This window comes from Lithobates pipiens, unplaced genomic scaffold (genome assembly GCF_037356315.1).
Source record: "Lithobates pipiens isolate NorthernLeopardFrog02 unplaced genomic scaffold, aLitPip1_a1.2 Scaffold_10, whole genome shotgun sequence".
Lineage (NCBI taxonomy): Eukaryota > Metazoa > Chordata > Amphibia > Anura > Ranidae > Lithobates > Lithobates pipiens.
Window position 1 is genome coordinate 120,829,577 of NW_027507686.1, and position 19,448 is coordinate 120,849,024.

Genomic DNA, 19,448 nt, shown 5'->3' on the forward strand with positions numbered 1-19,448 from the left:
CCATCAGTGCAGCCCCATCAGTGAAGGGGAAAACTTACTTATTTACAAAGTTTTGAAACTGAAACAAAAAAACATATTTTTTTTTCAAAATTTTCAGTCTTTTTTTATTTGTGAAGCAAAAAAAAAAACCATAGAGGTGATCAAATACCACCAAAAGAAAGCTCTATTTGTGGGGGAAAAAAAGATAAAAATTTCATTTGGGTACAATGTAGCATGACCGCGCAATTGTCATTCAAAGTGCGACAGCGCTGAAAGCTCAAAATTGGTCTGGGCAGGAAGGTGTTTAAGTGCCTGGTATTGAGGTGGTTAAACAAATGTGAAAACAGTACCTCAGTACCTCCATGTCTTCCTGGTCTCTGTGCCCGCTGTACTGCTGAGAGATTTTAGGCTGCTGACGCTGTCTCCACTGTGCTGCTAATGGATTTTAGCTTTTAAGCACTCTCCTTCATCTCTCCTGTCCTCTGTGCAGTTTCTCTGCCACTGCTTGGGTTTCCTGTAAGTTGAAGAGCCCATGCAAGGGAGTGGGGGCAGGGGGGGGCAGCTCAGTCCTCCAGCGTTCTTGTTTCAGGAGCCACTTACTTGTGGCGCCTATCGGCTTTAATGTAGTAATAGTCTCATGCCAGAGCGGGTCTCAGAGATTTCTGTTTGTAGCAGACATTCAGCCTCTCACCCTGCATCTCAGTCTCAGCATATCCTGGTTCTCCCCTTTCACCTTCGTTGGCAGCATGCCCCAACCTTCCTCACCCCGCCGTGCAGGCACATCAACAATTTAAATGCAAAAATTGGTGGCCTGAGGAGTACATATCTGAGGGAGAACAGTCTTGTCCAGAAGTCCAAGAAACCTGGAACAGCAGCAGATGACATCTATGTCCCCAGACTGTGGTCATACAAGAGCCTGCCTCTTCTGTCAGACCAGACTGAACCCAGGTCATCACTCTCTGGTCTTCCTTCCATGCTTCCTTCCAGGCTGTGGTGCTGAAGGTGTGGCAGGAGGAGGAGGAGGAGCAGGGTCCAAGTCACACAAGTGTGTTGTTTGTGTGATTTGGCCCTTCAACCCCTTATTCAGTGTTTGGATAATTAGCTCCTCACACATGAGGTGTTGCCCCTCCTCCATTTGCTGAAGTTTGCTCCCCAATTAGCTTGAGCGCTGACTCCTCCACATTCACCCCTTTCTGACCCTTTTGGGTGGAAGGCAGAGGGGAGGGACTTGGGATTAAGTCAGGCTCCTAGGCCTGCCCATCTCTTGGCTGCCACTTACCCCTGCCTCCTCCTGGCTGCCACATTCCACAGCCACCTCCTGGCTGCCGCATTCCACACCCTCCTCTTGAAAATGCAGCCTCTCATACTACCACAGCCTGTGGACATAAACTTCATCTGTTGGTGCTTCAGTTTTCATGGACTTCAGCACCTTCTTGCATTCCCTCAGATATGTACTCCTCAGGCCACCAATTTTCGTTCTTAAATAGGTGATGTCTTGCCTGGGGACCAACGGCTTCACAAACTCCAGCAGTTTCTCCATCACTGCCTGGCTCTTTAATTTGTTGCTGTAGTGGGGATGTGTAGCTTGCCACAGACAGTGTACTTGTCGATGAACAGGGGGAGAAAGCTGTGGTCGTTAAACCCATCCATATTATTATCTGCAAGACACAACACAAGACAAACCCTAATGTCAGGCTAAACTCTCCTAATCTTGTCCTAATATAGGCCTCAAACTAGGAGCAGTATAGGCTAGTGATGTACCAAGTTAAAATTGTACCTTTGTTTGAACGATCGGCGTGTCAGCTCCTCCCTCTGCTCACAGATCGTATGTACAACACACACGTGTTGCGTTTTATATACAGTGCGCATGCGGGAAACTCCGCCTGCCCCTGACGTTCTTTCTAGTCTTTTCCCCGCCCCTTCTCTTTCGGTGCAGTGGGGAGAGCACATGGCGGAGACACAGCAGGGGCATGATAATTTCAACTAACGAGGAGGACGAGGAAAACTCGGAGCCAGAAACGTCCCGATCCTGGAGGAGAAGATTTAAGGCCTCAAATATATCTTTTGGAGAGATGTTGGAGATGGTGGACATATTGAAGAGGAACGACTATGATGGGAAGTATGGACCTTACGCAAACCCAAATGTCAAAAAGGCCAAGATCATGACTAAAGTTGTGAAGAGTCTTCAGAAGAATTTTAGGGTACGACGATCCAAGGATCAACTGAGGAAATGCTGGTCAGACCTGAAACTGAGGGAGCATGATCAGTACAGAAGGCTCAAGCGAGTTCTTCAAAAAAGTAAGTAGTTGTCGTGTGTTCATATTACTTGTATCAATGTACGTGTTTTGTGGGTGCAACCCCTTCCTTGCTACTAAAGTGGCTGAGATGAAGGGGTTGCACCCCCAAAACACGTACATTGATACCCCATGATGGGGCACATGTTGACATTAGGCATGGGATCAGGAGGAAAATGGCCAATTTTTGATTCACAATTTGTGTGCATCTTCCAAATTTGGCTATTACAGGGGTGACACCCCATGTGATGAAGGCAATATCAACACAGTTGGTACATACTCATGTCTGATATTGTCTTCACTTTTCAAAGTTGAACTTTGTAAGTTCCTGTGTTCTGTATGTTATGCTTTGATACATGCATGTTTGTTATAGACCACCCAATGTTAATGAGGAGGTGGAGACTCAGCTCCTTGCACAGATAGAAAGGGCTGCAAGGGCTGGGACAGTGATAATAATGGGGGATTTTAACTACCCAGAAATTGACTGGGGTAATGGCACTGCTGGGACAGTTAAAGGGCAAAAATTTGTAAACCTATTACAGGACAATTTTATGGTACAGTTTATTGAGGCCCCAACTAGGAATGATGCTCTGTTGGACCTGGTAATCTCAAACCATTCAGAACGTATTACTAATGTTCAGATAAAGGAACATCTGGGTAGCAGTGACCATAACATGATTTCATTTGATGTTAGCTGTAAGCAAAAATCACATACGGGAAAGATAAAAACACTTAATTTCAAGAGAGCAAATTTTCCAAGGATGAGGGCTGCTCTCCAGGACTTAGACTGGGAGAGAATATTGGCACCAATGGGCACAGAACAGAAATGGGAATTCTTCAAAAAGCTTGTTTGTGATCTCATGGCAAAGTATATTCCCATGGGCAATAAGTTTAAAAGGTTAAAAATAAAGCCGATGTGGCTCACGGCCAAAGTTAACAAAGCTATAAACTATAAAAAAAGAGCTTTCAAAAAATATAAAAATGAAGGAACACTAGTGTCATTTAAATGTTACAAGGAATTTAACAGAATATGTAAAAAGGAAATCAAGGATGCAAAAATTCAAAATGAAAGACAAATTGCAAAAGACAGTAGGACAAACCCCAAAAAATTCTTCAAATATATTAATAGTAAAAAGGTTAAGTCTGAGCATGTAGGCCCTTTGCAAAATAATCTGGAGTGGGTGACTGGGGACAAAGAGAAGGCTAACTTATTAAATACTTTCTTCAGCTCTGTGTATACAAAGGAGCATGGGGGAGCTCATGTCCACAATGGGGGTGGTACTGACGCAGCCCCTAATCCACAATGGCTCATAAGTGATATGGTCCAGAAATATTTGGACAGAATAAAGGTGGAGAAAGCACCTGGACCTGATGGCATCCACCCACGGATCCTAAAAGAATTGAGCTCTGTAATTTCAAAGCCATTGTATCTAATTTTTAGGGACTCATTAATGACAGGAATAGTACCACTGGATTGGCGCAGGGCCAATGTGGTGCCTATATTTAAAAAGGGAACAAAGTCCTTACCAAGTAATTATAGACCCGTTAGTTTAACTTCTATAGTTGGGAAGATACTGGAGGGATTAATAAAAGACCACATAGATGAGTTCTTGCAGGAAAAAAATATTTTGAGCAACAGACAGCATGGATTCATGAAAGACAGGAGTTGTCAAACAAACCTGATTTCTTTTTTGAGGTGGTAAGTAAAACCTTGGACAGAGGGGTGGCGGTGGATGTGATATATTTGGATTTTGCAAAAGCATTCGATACTGTTCCGCACACACGGCTCATGTGTAAGGTAAAGTCTACAGGTTTGGAAACATCAGTTTGTAGATGGATAGAAAACTGGCTAAAAGACAGAATTCAGAGAGTAGTGGTTAATGATTCTTACTCTGAATGGTCTAAGGTTATGAGTGGTGTACCCCAAGGTTCAGTGCTGGGACCCTTACTTTTTAATATCTTTATAAATGATATTGGGTCTGGGATCAAGAGTAACATTTCCGTCTTTGCAGATGACACCAAGCTATGTGGTGCAATAACGTCCTTACAGGATGTCACCAATTTACAAGCAGACCTCAATGCTCTGTCTAATTGGGCGACTATGTGGCAGATGAGGTTTAATGTTGAGAAATGTAAGGTTATGCACTTGGGGGCTAAGAATATGCATGCATCATACACGCTAGGGGGAGTACAACTGGGGGAATCCATAGTGGAGAAGGATCTGGGGGTTTTGGTAGATCATAAGCTCAATAATAGCATGCAATGCCAAGCTGCGGTTTCCAAAGCGAGCAAAGTCCTTTCTTGTATTAAGAGAGGTATGTACTCCAGAGAGAGAGATATCATTTTGCCCCTGTTCAAATCATTAGTAAGACCTCATCTGGAATATGCCGTTCAGTTTTGGGCACCAGTTCTCAAAAAGGATATCGGGGAACTGGAGAAAGTGCAGAGAAGGGCAACCAAACTGATAAGAGGCATGGAGCAACTCAGCTATGAGGAAAGATTAGAGGAACTGAATTTATTCACTCTTGATAAGAGGAGATTAAGGGGGGATTTGATCAACATGTACAAATATATAAGGGGTCCATATAGGGAACTTGGTGTCGAGTTATTCACTTTAAAGTCAACAAAGAGGACAAGGGGGCACTCTTTACGTCTAGAGGAGAAGAGATTTCATCTCCAAATACGGAAAGGTTTCTTCACAGTAAGAGCTGTGAAAATGTGGAATAGACTCCCTGCAGAGGTGGTTATGGCCAGCTCAGTGGATTGCTTTAAGAAAGGCCTGGATTATTTCCTAAGTGTACGTAATATAACTGGGTACTAAAATTTATAGGTAAAGTTGATCCGGGGAAAATCCGATTGCCTCTCGGGGGATCAGGAAGGAATTTTTTCCCCTGCTTTAGCAAATTGGATCATGCTCTGCTGGGGTTTTTTGCCTTCCTCTGGATCAACTGTGGGTATAGAATTGGGTATATGGGCTGGTATATGTATGTGTGTATATGTGTATATATATGTATAGTATATTTTATTTTATTTATTTATTTATTTATTTTTTTGGTTGAACTGGATGGACTTGTGTCTTTTTTCAACCTGGCTAACTATGTAACTATGTAACTATGTTTACACAAAAACGCCAAGTTAGATAAATGTTACCAAAAATAATGTTTTATATACACCAAATATGTTGGTTTGTTGTAAAAACCCTTTTATAAATGCACATGTGAACGTGCGTTGAGTAAAACAATGTGTGGCTTCCTTTTTCAATGCGCAAAAGCAGTATTTGTAGTAAAGTTGTTGTTTTCTGTGACAATGGGTGTTATTTACTAAAGGCAAATCCACTTTGCACTCCAAGTACAGTTTCAGGTGCACTTTTTCAGTGCACTTGTAGTGCATAGTGGATTTGCCTTTAGTAAATAACACCCACAGTGCTTTTTAAATTTCCCCAATCACGCCATTTTCATGACACATATTTCTGCCATGGTGCTAAAAATTAGAAATATTTTTGTCAGTAATGCACTACATACATTAACAACAAAAACAAGGTGTGTTTATAGCAGACCCACAACATAATAAGATTATCCGAAGAAGAGACTGTCACCTCATCTCACACAGAAATTGGGTTTGCACTGTTGTAGAAAAAGGCCCAAAAAAACACACAAAAAAAAAAACCTAGGAGACACCTAAAACAAAGCCAAGCAGTAAATGAAAACAAAGATTATTGGAGTTTGAAAGAAAAATTTATTTAAAAAAATGCCATCTTGTTCTGACTTTGGGGGGGCAAGCCAGGATGGCCAGCTTCAAGGGCTGTCAGGTTGCCATTTTCAGGTAAGTCTGCTTCAGGCCCAACTGAGGAATACAATCACATTAGTAGACAATTATTAAAATAGTTGACCAGTCCTAAAATAAATTTTTTAGGTATTCAACCCCTCAGGATAATTGCCCATGATCTGGATAATGACTCTAATAGTCATAATAAAATTGCTAAATGCATATTATCCATTTCTATGCAGGGAAAAACAACCAATCATATATTTCTGACAATCAATGACGCAAAATATGTGTATATTGGCAATGATATATGACATTGCTTTGCTATACACATGGATCTGGTAAATTCCACACTGTGGTCCAGATTAAAATAAAACCCAAATAGTTTCATAAATGAAATGAAGCCCTTAAATAATCTTAGTTATTGCCATATGCAGTAAACATATTAGTACCACATGAGGTCCTTAGTCATACAGGTACTAATACATATTTTATTTTATTTTATTATTACACGGCCAGGTATAAATAGGACAAAAGTTTTAAGAACCCTGCTGCAATAAAATGTTTCGCAGTCAGGATATATATAGAAAGGATTTCAATAAATCACACCACAATCGCGTTTATATGCTGGCTGGAGACAGATGAATAGACAAGTATATGTGTACAGCTAGCTGTGCCATATATTGACCAATGCTTGATATAAACATACAAGGCGCTAAGTACTCTACTACACTAAATTATGCTCAATGATGGTGGAACTGTCAGAAACCATGAATCAGGCTGAGACAGAAGTACAATTAAATCACACTCGTTTATTAATAAAAATAAAAAGTTAAATAGAAAAAGCATAGTCAAGCATAGCCAGAGTCCAGTAACCAGATGGGATAGTCAGCCAGGCCAGAAGTCAGGGATCCAAGTAGAGCACAGCAAGCAGGATAAGGAGCCAGAAGGGATGTCAGCAAGCCAGTCTTTAAACAAACCGCATGAGATGGTTTCAGTGATGTGACCAGGGCAAAGGCAGAAGTGATGTGAGCTGGAAGTCTTTAAGTAGGCAGGTCAGACGAGCATCATCAGGAACAGCTGGTAACTGTGGAGAGAGAAGAGAGCTGGCAATTAGCCGACAGCTGAGCGGCCAGCCCAGAGAAGGAAGGGCTAAGCCAGCCCTGACAGGAACATTCAGGTAAGTCCTGAAGACCATAGAAGCTGGCGTTCAAATGTGGTGAGGAATAGTTCAACTGGAACAGAATGTTATTTGGTTATATCAATTTTGTTTTTGAATTTGAATTAGATTTTGTTTGTTATTTTACATAAGGCCATTGCCTGATGTACCTTAAAGAGAAAGTCTAACATGTGGACAGGGGCGTACCTAGACTATTTGGCACCCGGGGCGGATCCTATATCTGGCACCCCCCCCCCCCCCCCCAGGTGGGCAGTCGGCACACCGCACATTGACATAAAATTACGTCATGTGTAGCGCCTCCACGCTCTGTGGCCTGTGCTGCTGCCAGTGGCATTACTAGGGCTGGTGTCACCTGGTGCAGTAAAACATGGTGTCATCCCCCCAAAAAATATATATTTTCCTGTTTTCTGAAAATGCGCCAAAGATGCAAACTTTTGGTGCATTTTCAGAAAATGCAGAAAAAAATATGCAACCTAAGAAATCTACAGCACTGCATCCATAACTGCTGGTAAAATGTAGGAAGACCCCCTATACATTACACAGCCCCCACACCTCTGGACCCCTTTAGGCCCCTTTCACACTGGGGTGGAGGGTGCGTCGGCAGTAAAATGCCGCTATTTTTAGCGGCGCTTTTCGGCCACTAGCAGGGTGCTTTTACCCCCCACTAGCAGCCGAGAAAGGGTTAAAACCACTGCAAAACGCTGCTACAACGCTTCCCCATTGATTTTAATGGGCAGGAGTGGTGTATACATCACTCCAAAGATGCTGCTAGCAGGACTGCCCTGCCAGCGCACCGTTCCAGTGTGAAAGCCCTCAGGACTTTCACATTGGAGACGCAGAAGTGGCTCTTTCAGTGCGAAAGGGGTCTTACATTGCATAGCCCCCATTGACACCAATGCTGTGGGGGTAATTATAACATCCACTGACATCATTGCTTGGGGTTATTAACAAATGGGCTTATTTTACTCCTGCTCTGCCTTGCTGCAAAAAAAAAAAAAAAATTACATTTACAGCCTATTATGCATCTGTAGAACAGAAATAAAATAAAATTATGGGCGCATTGGAACTACTAAAATAAATACTGTTAAAATGTATGAGTGATATCTGATTTTAAATATTTAAAGGGGTTTTAAACCTTTGCGGTTTTTCACCTTAATGCATCCTATGCATTAAGGTGAAAAAAAAAACAACACACCTGTCAGTCACCGGACCCCCAATCCCCCGTTTACTTACCCGAGCCCCTTCATCTCCTCGGCGGGGACGCGCTGTCCTCCTCTCCACGGAGTCTGGCTTTGATTGGATAGATTGATAGCAGCACAGCCATTGTCTCCCGCTGCTGTCAATCAAATCCAATGATGTGGATGCTGGGGAGTGGGGACAAGTCATAAACTTGGCGTATGTGGACACCAAATGAATGAATCAAGAGTGAGTCAGTAAAATAACCCCCACGTGAGAGCGCTTCTCCTAGGGCAGTGATGGCAAACCTTGGCACCCCAGATGTTTTGGAACTACATTTCCCATGATGCTCTGGCACTCTGCAATATAGTTGAGCATCATGGGAAATGTAGTTCCAAAACATCTGGGGTGCCAAGGTTCGCCATCACTGTCCTAGGGAGTTATCTAATTCGGGGAGGAGCCACGAGAGCCACTGAGGGACCCCAGAAGATGAGGTTCAGGGTCACTCTGAACAACAAACCTTTAGTACCACTTTAAGAGCTCATTTATACCAGAAGGTGGTGCAGGAAATCCATGTTCTGTATGCGTTTCCCACACTGCATACGTGATCTCCTGCAGGTGTACATATATTTTTCTAAGGACACCTTTAACACAGATCACAATGGCAGTGCTTTTGCCTGCTCCAGATTTCATGGTACCATAGTATCATGCAATTTGGTGCAGTACGCTTTTGAAAAACTAGTGTGTGCGATTCAATGTGATTTCATCCCAGTTAAATGAATGAGTTGAAAATTGCACCGCATGGAGTTGCACAGGAATCCAGAAGGCATTTCTAAAGCCGCATTGGAAAAACAACAAGCAAAATATGGAACAGCATGCAAGTAAAAAGTCCAATCAAAAAATGACACTCAGGTAAAATTTTATTGAAAATGATTGCACTCCAATCACTGAATCACCCTTTAAACTAAAAGCAGTGAGTTAGCACATTAGTCAGTGGTGGACATAGCAGCCTCCCCCCTTCCCCCTTATTAGACCAGGTCAGGGAGGCAGAAACAAACACCCCACAGCAACTGAGGGCAGCGACCACCATGCCAACCCACACCCCCTTATCACAAGCTCACCTCGGAGGACACTGGCAGGGAGGGCAGCTGGCTCAGCTTCAAGTACACCAGGGCAGCAGCTAGCAAGGTCTGGAAAACTGTGCAGGCTTGGTTCGGGAGTGCAGCAGTGGTGGGAGGAGCAAGGAGGAAAGCAAAGAGTAAGACCAGACCATTGCTGCCGAAGCACGGGGGTGATCTGGCTGGAAAAAAAAACGGCCATAGAGAGCTGCCAGGGCTCTCCCCACCCTCTGTAAGTGGTGTCAGTGTCACCCAACCCGGGTGTGGACTGCACCCCCATTAGATACGCCACTGACACCCCCCCAATGTGTGTCACCTGGGGCGGACCGCACCCCCCGCCCCACTGTTGGTACGCCCCTGCATGTGGATGATATTTGTGTTGAATAGCATAATGTTTGAAAAGCATGTACCAGAGATTAGATATGTTCTTAACCAGTTGAGGGGAGCCGGTGTTTAAAATTTAATTTCAGAAAGACGATGCTGTCGCACCAAGGCTCATCTTCTGAGGCATAAGGTTTGCGGCCTAAGTCTGGCACAAGAAGAAAATGGGGGCTGTGATGAAGTCAAGAGTATCTGCCAATATCAGTTGAATTGAGAATATGTTTGGATATGGTATAAAGTATTCAATTGTATGCTTGTCATTCTAAGTTCCAACTAAGAATGCTGGAAGGTAATGTATAAGAAGAGACATATAAGGGTCAAGAGAATGTAAATGTAATAATTTGACATTGTGATAATTCTGTCCTAACTTACAGATCTTCAAATCTTATACTTCAGCATTGCCAATCATGGCAAAATACTATCATCATTAGATCATTGATGATATTAGTTAATCAAAATATAATTAACCAATATATATAGCATAGTTAGAAAATTTAAATATTAATTAATAAGAATATGTATTCATACTTTCTATTTACTTAAATAGAAAAAGATAGACAATCCAGATTGTTGATTGGTAAAGGTGAAGTGAACTGCCAAAAGACACAGTGATCATATGGATGATGTTAATCCTTGGCGTCCAGTTCCGTAGGGAACCTGTCACCAAACCACCATCCAGACCAGATCGTTGATTGGTAAAGGCGAGATGACTACCTAAAGACACAGCGATCGTTTGCATGAATGTTAATACCCAGTTCTGGATGGAACCTGTCCCCAAATCAAATTCTTCATCATGAGTTGTGGAGCAAGATGCTCCAGGATTTGCATTGCCGAAAAGAAAGATTTGTTGCAGAAGTCCCTTGTGTGCTTGAATCCCAGAATATTAATTGAAAGGAGAGATAATATATCCCATTTTGAGCTTGTAACAATACAAGAGTGGATTCACCAAAGAGTTTCTTCAATTGCTGGTCACCAGTTTTGTTTTATTACATTTAACAAGGGGGGGGGGGGGGACTTGAATCCATCAAGGAAGATCCAAGTCATACCAGAACATTCCTTTATCATAAGAATGAAGAAAGAAACGTCCTTCAAGAGCCATGATAATATGGCCATATCTTTTAAACAACTATGATATTTCTGTAGAGCCATTTTCTTAGGATGTCCAAGGCTGTTCGCCGTAATTCTAAGAAGCGTGGGGGGGGATTTGTCAGAACATTTGGGGTTAAAATAATTTATATTCATATTTCATATATATATATATATATATACAGGCCTTTCTATCATGTATATTTTTCATGAATGCTTTGAGCAGAGCCAAAGCCATCTTGTTAAGGAGTAGTTCTTTTGATTCCGCGTACACACGATCGGATTATACGGCAGACCAGAGTCCACCGGACAATCCCAAGGTGGTAGTTATGGCGCTCTCCTATGGCTATGCAAGAAATCGCATACTAAAATATTATCTTAAAGTGCTAGTGTTGCATGTTCTAATATTTTAGATCACAATTCAAAATAATGAAAATATAAAGAAAACATTTGAAAAAACATTTGAAAACTTTTGGCTCACCTGTGTAGAACTGTTGCCCCTTTCCAATCTACACAGTTGAGCCAAAAGTGAAGCACATGGCAGCTTATGACAAGTGTCAGGGGAAACGAGGAATTGAATACCAACCAGACCAGCTCCACACAGCGACACAGGGGCTCACACTGTGAATGCAAGTTAACCCCTGCAGGGGCAGGGGAGCTGGTGAGTGCGGCAATTTGCTTTAGGCACAGAAAAACGCACCGGTTGAGACTCAAAACACACCAGGCACTGGGCACAAGTTACTTCTGTTGAAGAAATCCTTTAAACAAACTCTTTTAAACAAACTCCTTTTTGCACGAAAGTCATCTTTGAACATTTTTGGTTTACTTTGTGGTTTTAATTTTTTGCAACTTGCGATTTTCAAAGAAATCTTCCTAATGTGTATATATTTTCTTTGACTATGAAATGTATAGGCTGTAAATGCACGTATCTTGCACTATAGCACGCAAGCACCTTTTTTGCACTTTTTTGCACAGTAATCAATTATATTAATTTTATTAGTTTTCAAATGTTTTTTCAAATGTTTTCTTTATATTTTCATTATTTTGAATTGTGATCTAAAATATTAGAACATGCAACACTAGCACTTTAAGATACTATTTTAGTATGCGATTTCTTGCATAGCCATAGGAGAGCGCCATAACTACCACCTTGGTATTTATATGTTTCTCCAACCTTTTAGGTTGTTTTTTTGGTAGTGGCAGCCCCTTACATGCGACTCAACTAATCCTAAGCGACTTTTAGCGACTTAAGTACATTTTTTTCCTAAAACATCTTGTCCCCATAGCGCTCCCTACCCCCCCCCCCCCCCCCGTTTTCCTCCACTGGACAATCCGCCCGTGTGTGGGCTCTGCGGACTTTTTCTTCCCAAAAGTCCAGCGGACTTAGAAGAAAGAAGTCTTGACTCACAATCTGCCCATCTGTATGCCAGTCCGCTGGACTTTTGAAATGAACTGACTTGCCCACACATGGAGTAAAGTACGTTAATTTTGAACGTGGCTCCAGGTAGAAGGAACTAGCAAAGGAAGTCAATGCTACTTCCTCCATCGGCGAGATTGATACCTCGCTAGCCCCGTCACCTGGTATGGATTTAAAGGGAAAACCCTACGCCGAAAAAACAGCGTGGGGGTCCCCCCAAAGTCCATACCAGACCCTTATCCGAGCACACAGCCCGGCCGGTCAGGAAAGGGGGTGGGGATGAGCAAGCGCCCCCCCCCCCCCCCGAGCCGTACCAGGCCGTGTACCCTCAACATGGGGGGGGTGCTTTGGGGAAGGGGGCCCCCCACTCCAAGGCACCTTGTCCCCTCTTCCCAACAACCCTGGCCATTGGTTGCTGGGGTCTGCGGGTGGGGGGGCTTATCAGAATCCGGGAGTCCCCCTTAATAAGGGGCCCCCAGATTCCAGCCCCCCACCCTAAATGAATGAGTATGGTGTACGATGTACCCCTACCCATTCACTTGGGGGGAAAAAAGTGTTAAAAAAAAACACAACACAGGTTTTTAAAATACTTTATTAGACAGCTCTGGGGGTCTTCTCCCTGGACTCCTCCGCTATCTCCTGCTCTTTTGATAGCTCTTTTACTAGCGGAGGAGCCCGGCTTTCTCCTTCATTGCCGCCGCCATCTGGGGGTCTTCTGCCGACTTTGGGGTCTTGTCCCACTCTTCGGTTCTTCTTGCTGGGCCTCCGCTTTCTTCTTCCAGCTCTTTAACTAGCGTTTGGCCCGGTCTTCTATCACTGTCGCCGCCACCTTCTGCGTCTTCCTTCTTCTTCCTGCTTCTTCTCTTCTTCCGATGTTGACACAACGCTCTCTCTTGCCGTAATGGCAGGTACTCGTGCGGCGACTTCGGGACCTCCGGAACTGTGATATCATAAGGGGATGGGTCACCATGTGACATCACCTGGTGACCCCGCCTCTTATCCCTATATAAGTCGCCGCACAACACGTCCCTGCTATTACGGCCAGAGAGAGCGTTGTGTCAACATCGGAAGAAAGAAGAAGAAGCAGAAGGCGGTGGCGTCAGCTACAGAAGACCAGGCCAACGCTAGTAAAAGAGCTGGAGGAAGAACCAAAGAGCGGGACAAGACCCCCAAAGTCTGAAGAAGACCCCTGGATGGCGGCGGCGGCAAAAGGAGAAAGCTGTGCTCCTCCACTAGTAAAATAGCTAGCAAAAAAGCAGAAGATAGCGGAGGTGTCCGGCAAGAAGACCCCCAAAGACGGAAGAAGACCCCAGGGGCTGTCTAATAAGATACTTTAAAAACCTGTGTTGTGTTTTTTTATGTACACTTTTTTCCCCAGGTGAATGGGAGGGGTACATCATACCCCATACTCATTCACGTAGGGTAGGGGGCCAGAATCTGGGGGCTCCCTTATTAAAGGGGTATTTGAATTGGGGTATTTGAATTGGTTAGTTATTCATACATATAAACCTATATATTATTATAAGTTTGCAAGTGTGGGTTCCTATGAAAAGTTTGTTCATGAAACTGTTATGTTTATCGTTAGAATAATGACTTTAGGTTCTAAGATTGTATTTGCATGAAAGTTTTACAAGCTGTACTTGTGAGGTTGTAACTCAAAGCATAACGTCACTTTAAGGGCATTTACCAACACAAATAATTGTGTGGGTACATGTTCTCATTCCTATATATTTTTAGAAGCGCCAGGATAGCTAGAGGAAATTGACACATGTTGGACAGTATTAGACAATTAATGGTGTTTTGCTAAGCCAAGGCCAGAAGGTCATGCCAATCACATTTAAGGTAATTTCTGATACAACACTGCCCTCTAGAGGGGAAAATAGTCAGAATCTAAAATGGCCGCCCATATATGGTTACCATAGAAACATATAAACATCATTGTCATTTGACAACAAAGTAGACACATACACACCCACTTTTAGGGTTAGATAAAAGTAGCTACAGACGACAGATCTGGAGGCTGATGGGAGAGAGATCGGAAGATGGCTGGATGGTTCCATCTCTATAGAGCCTGAAGGAAAGTTCTCTAGGGAGCTTGCTATAGCTACCTAAAAGACAGACAGATGTAGGGAGATTGGAAGAGGTCCCTTTGGGGGACTCATAATCACCTAACTGAAACTTCTCAAGACAACAGACTTCTTAAAGCTCTGGTAACGTATTAGTTTGTTTATTATACATTTTTGGTATTTGAATTTTACATATACATTAATAAGACCATTTAAATATATGGCAAAGCAAATTGGAGTTGTATTATTTTTAACTGCAGTATGAAATAATTAATTCCAAATATTTAATGAGATACACAGTTTTAATTGTCTTTGAAAAGCTAAAAGCCAACATTTGTAAAATGATTTTATCAAGATCTATGTAAAATAAATTCACTCTAAATTTAACAGAAGCTTTGATCAAATTATCAAGCTGTGCACAATAATAGGATTTTTATATACAGCTTACCTGTAAAATCCTTTTCTTGAGAGTACATCACGGGACACAGGAGCTTCATTACATAGTGGGGTGTCCCAAAGCAATTCTCAGTTTGAGGGGAGGGAGACACAGATCAGAATTATAGACCGCCATGGACCAGAGGATCTAAACTGCAGCCTGCAGTACACTGCGCCCAAAGGCGGTATCCTCTTGCCCTCTCACATCCACCTGATAAAATCTGGTGAATGTGTGGACTGATGACCAAGTCGCAGCCTTACTGATCTGAGCCAGGGAGGCCTGGTGATGCACTGCCCAAGAAGCACTTACAGCCCTAGTTGAGTGCGCTTTCACTTGAAAAGGAGGACTCTTCCCCTTTATACTATAGGCCTGAAGAATAACTTGTCTAATCCATCTTGAGAGAGTGGATTTTGATGCCGCTTGGCCCTTTTTAGGGCCTTCTGGCACAATAAATAAACAATCTATTTCTATCAATTTCTTATCCTAGCAGTTGCCTGGAGATAGATACTGATTGCCCTTACCACATCTAGAGTGTGCAAAGACTCTTCTTCTGCGGACTGTGGATCTGGAAAAAAGGATGGTAGGATTACATCTTGATTCAAATGGAATCTCCAAACCACCTTAGGTAGAAAGGACCTATTAGGACGCATCACTGCTCGGTCCTTATGAATAATTAGATAAGGTTCCTTGCTTGAAAGAGCTGCCAGCACTGACACTCTTCTAGCCGAGGATATGGCTATCAAAAAGACAAATTTTTTAGTTAAAAGAACTAACGAAGCCTGATGCAATGGTTCAAATGGTTGTCCCTGCAATGCCGAGAGAACCAAATTCAGATCCCATGGGCATACCAGAGGTTTGACTGGCGGCCTTAACGGCATGGCCCCCTGAATGAAAGCCCGGACAAGAGAATGTGATGCAAGAGGCTTCTGAAAAAACACTGACAAGGCTGAAATCTGAACCTTGATAGTACTTACGGCCAAATTTAATTCTAGGCCTGACTGGAGGAAAGCCAAGATCCTGCTAATGACATACTTTCTAGGATGCTATCCCCTGGGTTCACACCAGGAAACATATGCCTTCCAGATTTTGTAGTAAATAAGCCTGGAGGCCGGCTTTCTGGCATTGACCAGAGTAGAAAGGACTGACTCAGAGAGTCTACAGTCTCTCAGAATGTGGGTCTCAGCAGCCAAACCGTTAAATTCAGACTGTGTAAAGCAGGATGGTACATTGGACCCTGCTAGAGCAGATCTGACAGGGGAGGAAGGATCCAAGACCTGCCTACTGCCATCTTCATGATCTCTGCGTACAAAGGTCGCCTGGGCCAAGCCGGGGCTACCAATAGAACTGACTTTGTTTCCCTCTTGACTCTTCCCAGGAACTGAGACAGAAGCGGGTATGGTGGGAAGGCATAAATTAGATTGTACCGATCCCAGGGAATTGTCAGAGCATCTGACCCCTGAGCAAGTACGTCCCTTGTCCTTGACACAAACTTGTCCAGCTTCCTGTTGAATCTGGACGCAAACAGATCTACGTCTGGAGTGCCCCATTTGTGACATATGGTCTGAAATATTTCGAGGTGTAGAGCCCATTCTCCTGGGCATAACTGTTGGCGGTTTAGAAAGTCTGCTTGCCAATTTTCCACTCCCGGAATGAAGACTGCAGAAAGGTATGGAACATGCCTCTCCGCCCCAAGCAAGTATGCGATTCACCTCTCTTTGTGCATCCAGACTTCTGGTGCCACCCTGGTGATTCATATAAGCAACAGCTGTGGCATTGTTGGACTGTATTTGAACAGGGTGACCCTGTAGTCTGTAGGACCAGTTCATGAGGGCCATATAAACTGCCCGAATTTCCAGAATATTTATGGGCAGTAGTTTTTCGGTCGTGGACCATTTCCCCTGCGTGCATACTTCTTCCAACACTGTTCCCCAGCCTGTCAGGCTGGCATCTGTAGTTACAATCTTCCATGAAAGGGGAAGAAAAGCTTTGCCTTTCAGCAGATTCTTGGTCTGTAACCAAACGAGACTCCTGCGTATCCATGGGGATAAACACAAAGGAAGGTCCAAGGCCCGGGGCTTCTTGTTCCAAGCCCCAAGGATGCAGCTCTGCAAGGGCCTTGAGTGAAACTGGGCGAATGGAACGGCCTCGAAGGAGGCGACCATTTTCCCTAATAGTCGCATACACAGCCGAATGGGGGAAGTGCTTTTGCTCAGTATTAAGCGCACCAGCGCCCCTATAGCCATGGCCTTTGGCCTTGGTAGAAACACCCTGCCCTGAGCGGTGTTGATGATCATGCCCAGATACTCCAACCTAGTAGCAGGCTGCAGGGACGACTTTTCTAGGTTTATAATCCAACCTAGGTGATTCCGGTGATCTAATGTTTTGATAACACTGTGGTTCAAGAGCGCTACTGTTTGCTCTAAGAGTGGCAAATCGTCTAGATAAGCTATCACGGTTATACCCTGAGCTCTTAGGTTTGCCAAGAGAGGGTCTAGAATTTTTGTAAAGACTTGAGGAGCTGTAGCGAGACCAAAAGGCAGGGCCACAAATTGAAAATGGCGCTGATCTACCGCAAACCTTAGATACTTTTGGTGTGTGGGAAATATTGGCACATGAAGATATGCATCCTCAATATCTATTGATGCCATAAACTCTCCCCCTTACAAGGAAGAGACCACAGAGCGTATTGACTGCGCTCGGAAAGACCGAATGTGCAAAAACTGGATCAAATCCTTTAGATCCAGGATAGGTCTGACATCTCCATTTGGCTTTGGAACGGTGAAGAGATTTGAGTAAAAACCTGAACCCTGTTCTTTTGGGTCCACTTCCATTATCATCCCCTGGGATAGTAAGTGATCTAAGGCTAGAAGTAGCGGTCTTTGCTTTACTGGATCCTTGACCTTAGGAAGCGAGATGGTGGAATCTCCTGGAACTCTAGCTTGTAGCCCAGAGATATTGAGGAGGTTACCCATTTGTCCCGAATCTCTTCCCGCCAGGCTTCTGCAAACCTTCCCCCCACTCGGCCGAGTGGGGGCGCCCCTTCACAAGGAAGCTTTTGGGCTCTGCTTGGCAGGCTTTTGCCCCCAAGTCTTTTTCTGCCCCTGGGCGTGACCTTGGGCCTTGCCTCTAGAGGGAGGTTGGGAAGGCCGTCGCCACTGCTTAGAGCTTGATGCTCCGGGAGAAAGAGAATGCCTAAATGATGGACTTTTTTTCTTTTTGATTGGTAGGAGAGTAGATTTACCCCCTGTAATCTTTTAGACAAATTTATCCAATTCCTCCCCAAATAAGCATTCCCCTTTAAACGGAAACCCAGTCAAATATTATTTACACGACAGCTCAGCTGCCCAATTTTTAAGCCATAGGGCCCTTTGCATGTGTGCCAACAGGAGAGACAAACGAGATACTTGTTGGAAAGAATTCAAAATCGCATCAATCATAAAACACAGAATTTGAGGAATTTCTGCAGAATTCTCCACTTCCTCACTGGGAAGAAGGCCAAGCATCTGCTTAACCTGTTCCTTGAGGAACTGACACAACCCCACAGTTGCGACTGTAGGTTGCACTACAGTGCCAGCCATGGAAAAGGAGGCTTTCAATAACGTTTCCAGCTTCTTATCAGTTGGATCTTTAAATACCTGTGCATTATCCAAAGGACAGGTCAGGTTTTTATTCACACAAGAAACAGCCACATCGACGGATGGGACCCCCCATTTCTTGGTTAAACTTTCCTCCAGAGGATAAAGCATAGAAAACCTTTTAGGAGGAGAAAACTGTTTATCGGGATGTCCCCAATCCTCATACAACAATTTATCCATTAAGGGATGAATTGGAAAGGAAAAGGCAGTCTGCGGGATTCTCCTGACCCCCAGGGAAGAAACAGAGGATGTAGCGGCCTCAGCAGCGGGCATTCTGAAAGTGGTACGCACCAACTCAGTATAATATTGAATCTGTTTTCTGAGTGCCTGGGGAGGAGGGGACTCTCTCCTCTTCCTCTGATTCATCCGACTGCTCTTGATCCCTATCCCATGATAGGGATCTCTCCTCATTGTCAGAGGTGTCATCTAAAAGAAGAATTTCAGCAGACGGAGGGGATCTACCCCTTTTTCTGCTATTTTTCAGGAAAGCTGAAATAAAATTCATAATTCTCCCTTCAAAACCCTCCAATGTAGCCTTAAGGGAGTCTTCAGTGACATACGCTGGGGCTGAAATATTAGGAGAGGCTGCAAAACCTGACAGGGGCACTGACTCATCCTGTGAGGCTGGCTCCAGTCTTGCAGGGGGGGATGGTAACCTACAGGCATCTTTAGGACCCCTAGACCTAGGCGGTGATTTACCAGTGCCCTTGTTACCTCCCGGAGACCCTCTTACGAGGAGACATAGTCCTAAGCTACAAAGCAGAGGTACTAGTACAAAAGTGCAATCACTGTTGTGCTACAAGTCTCACAATAAACATGTATGCTTAAACTGCACAACCTGATGCTGAGTAGGTGTCTTAGGTTTGCCTGGATCCAACCCCTTAGGATGCTTACTGCCCACAGCTCTGTGTCATC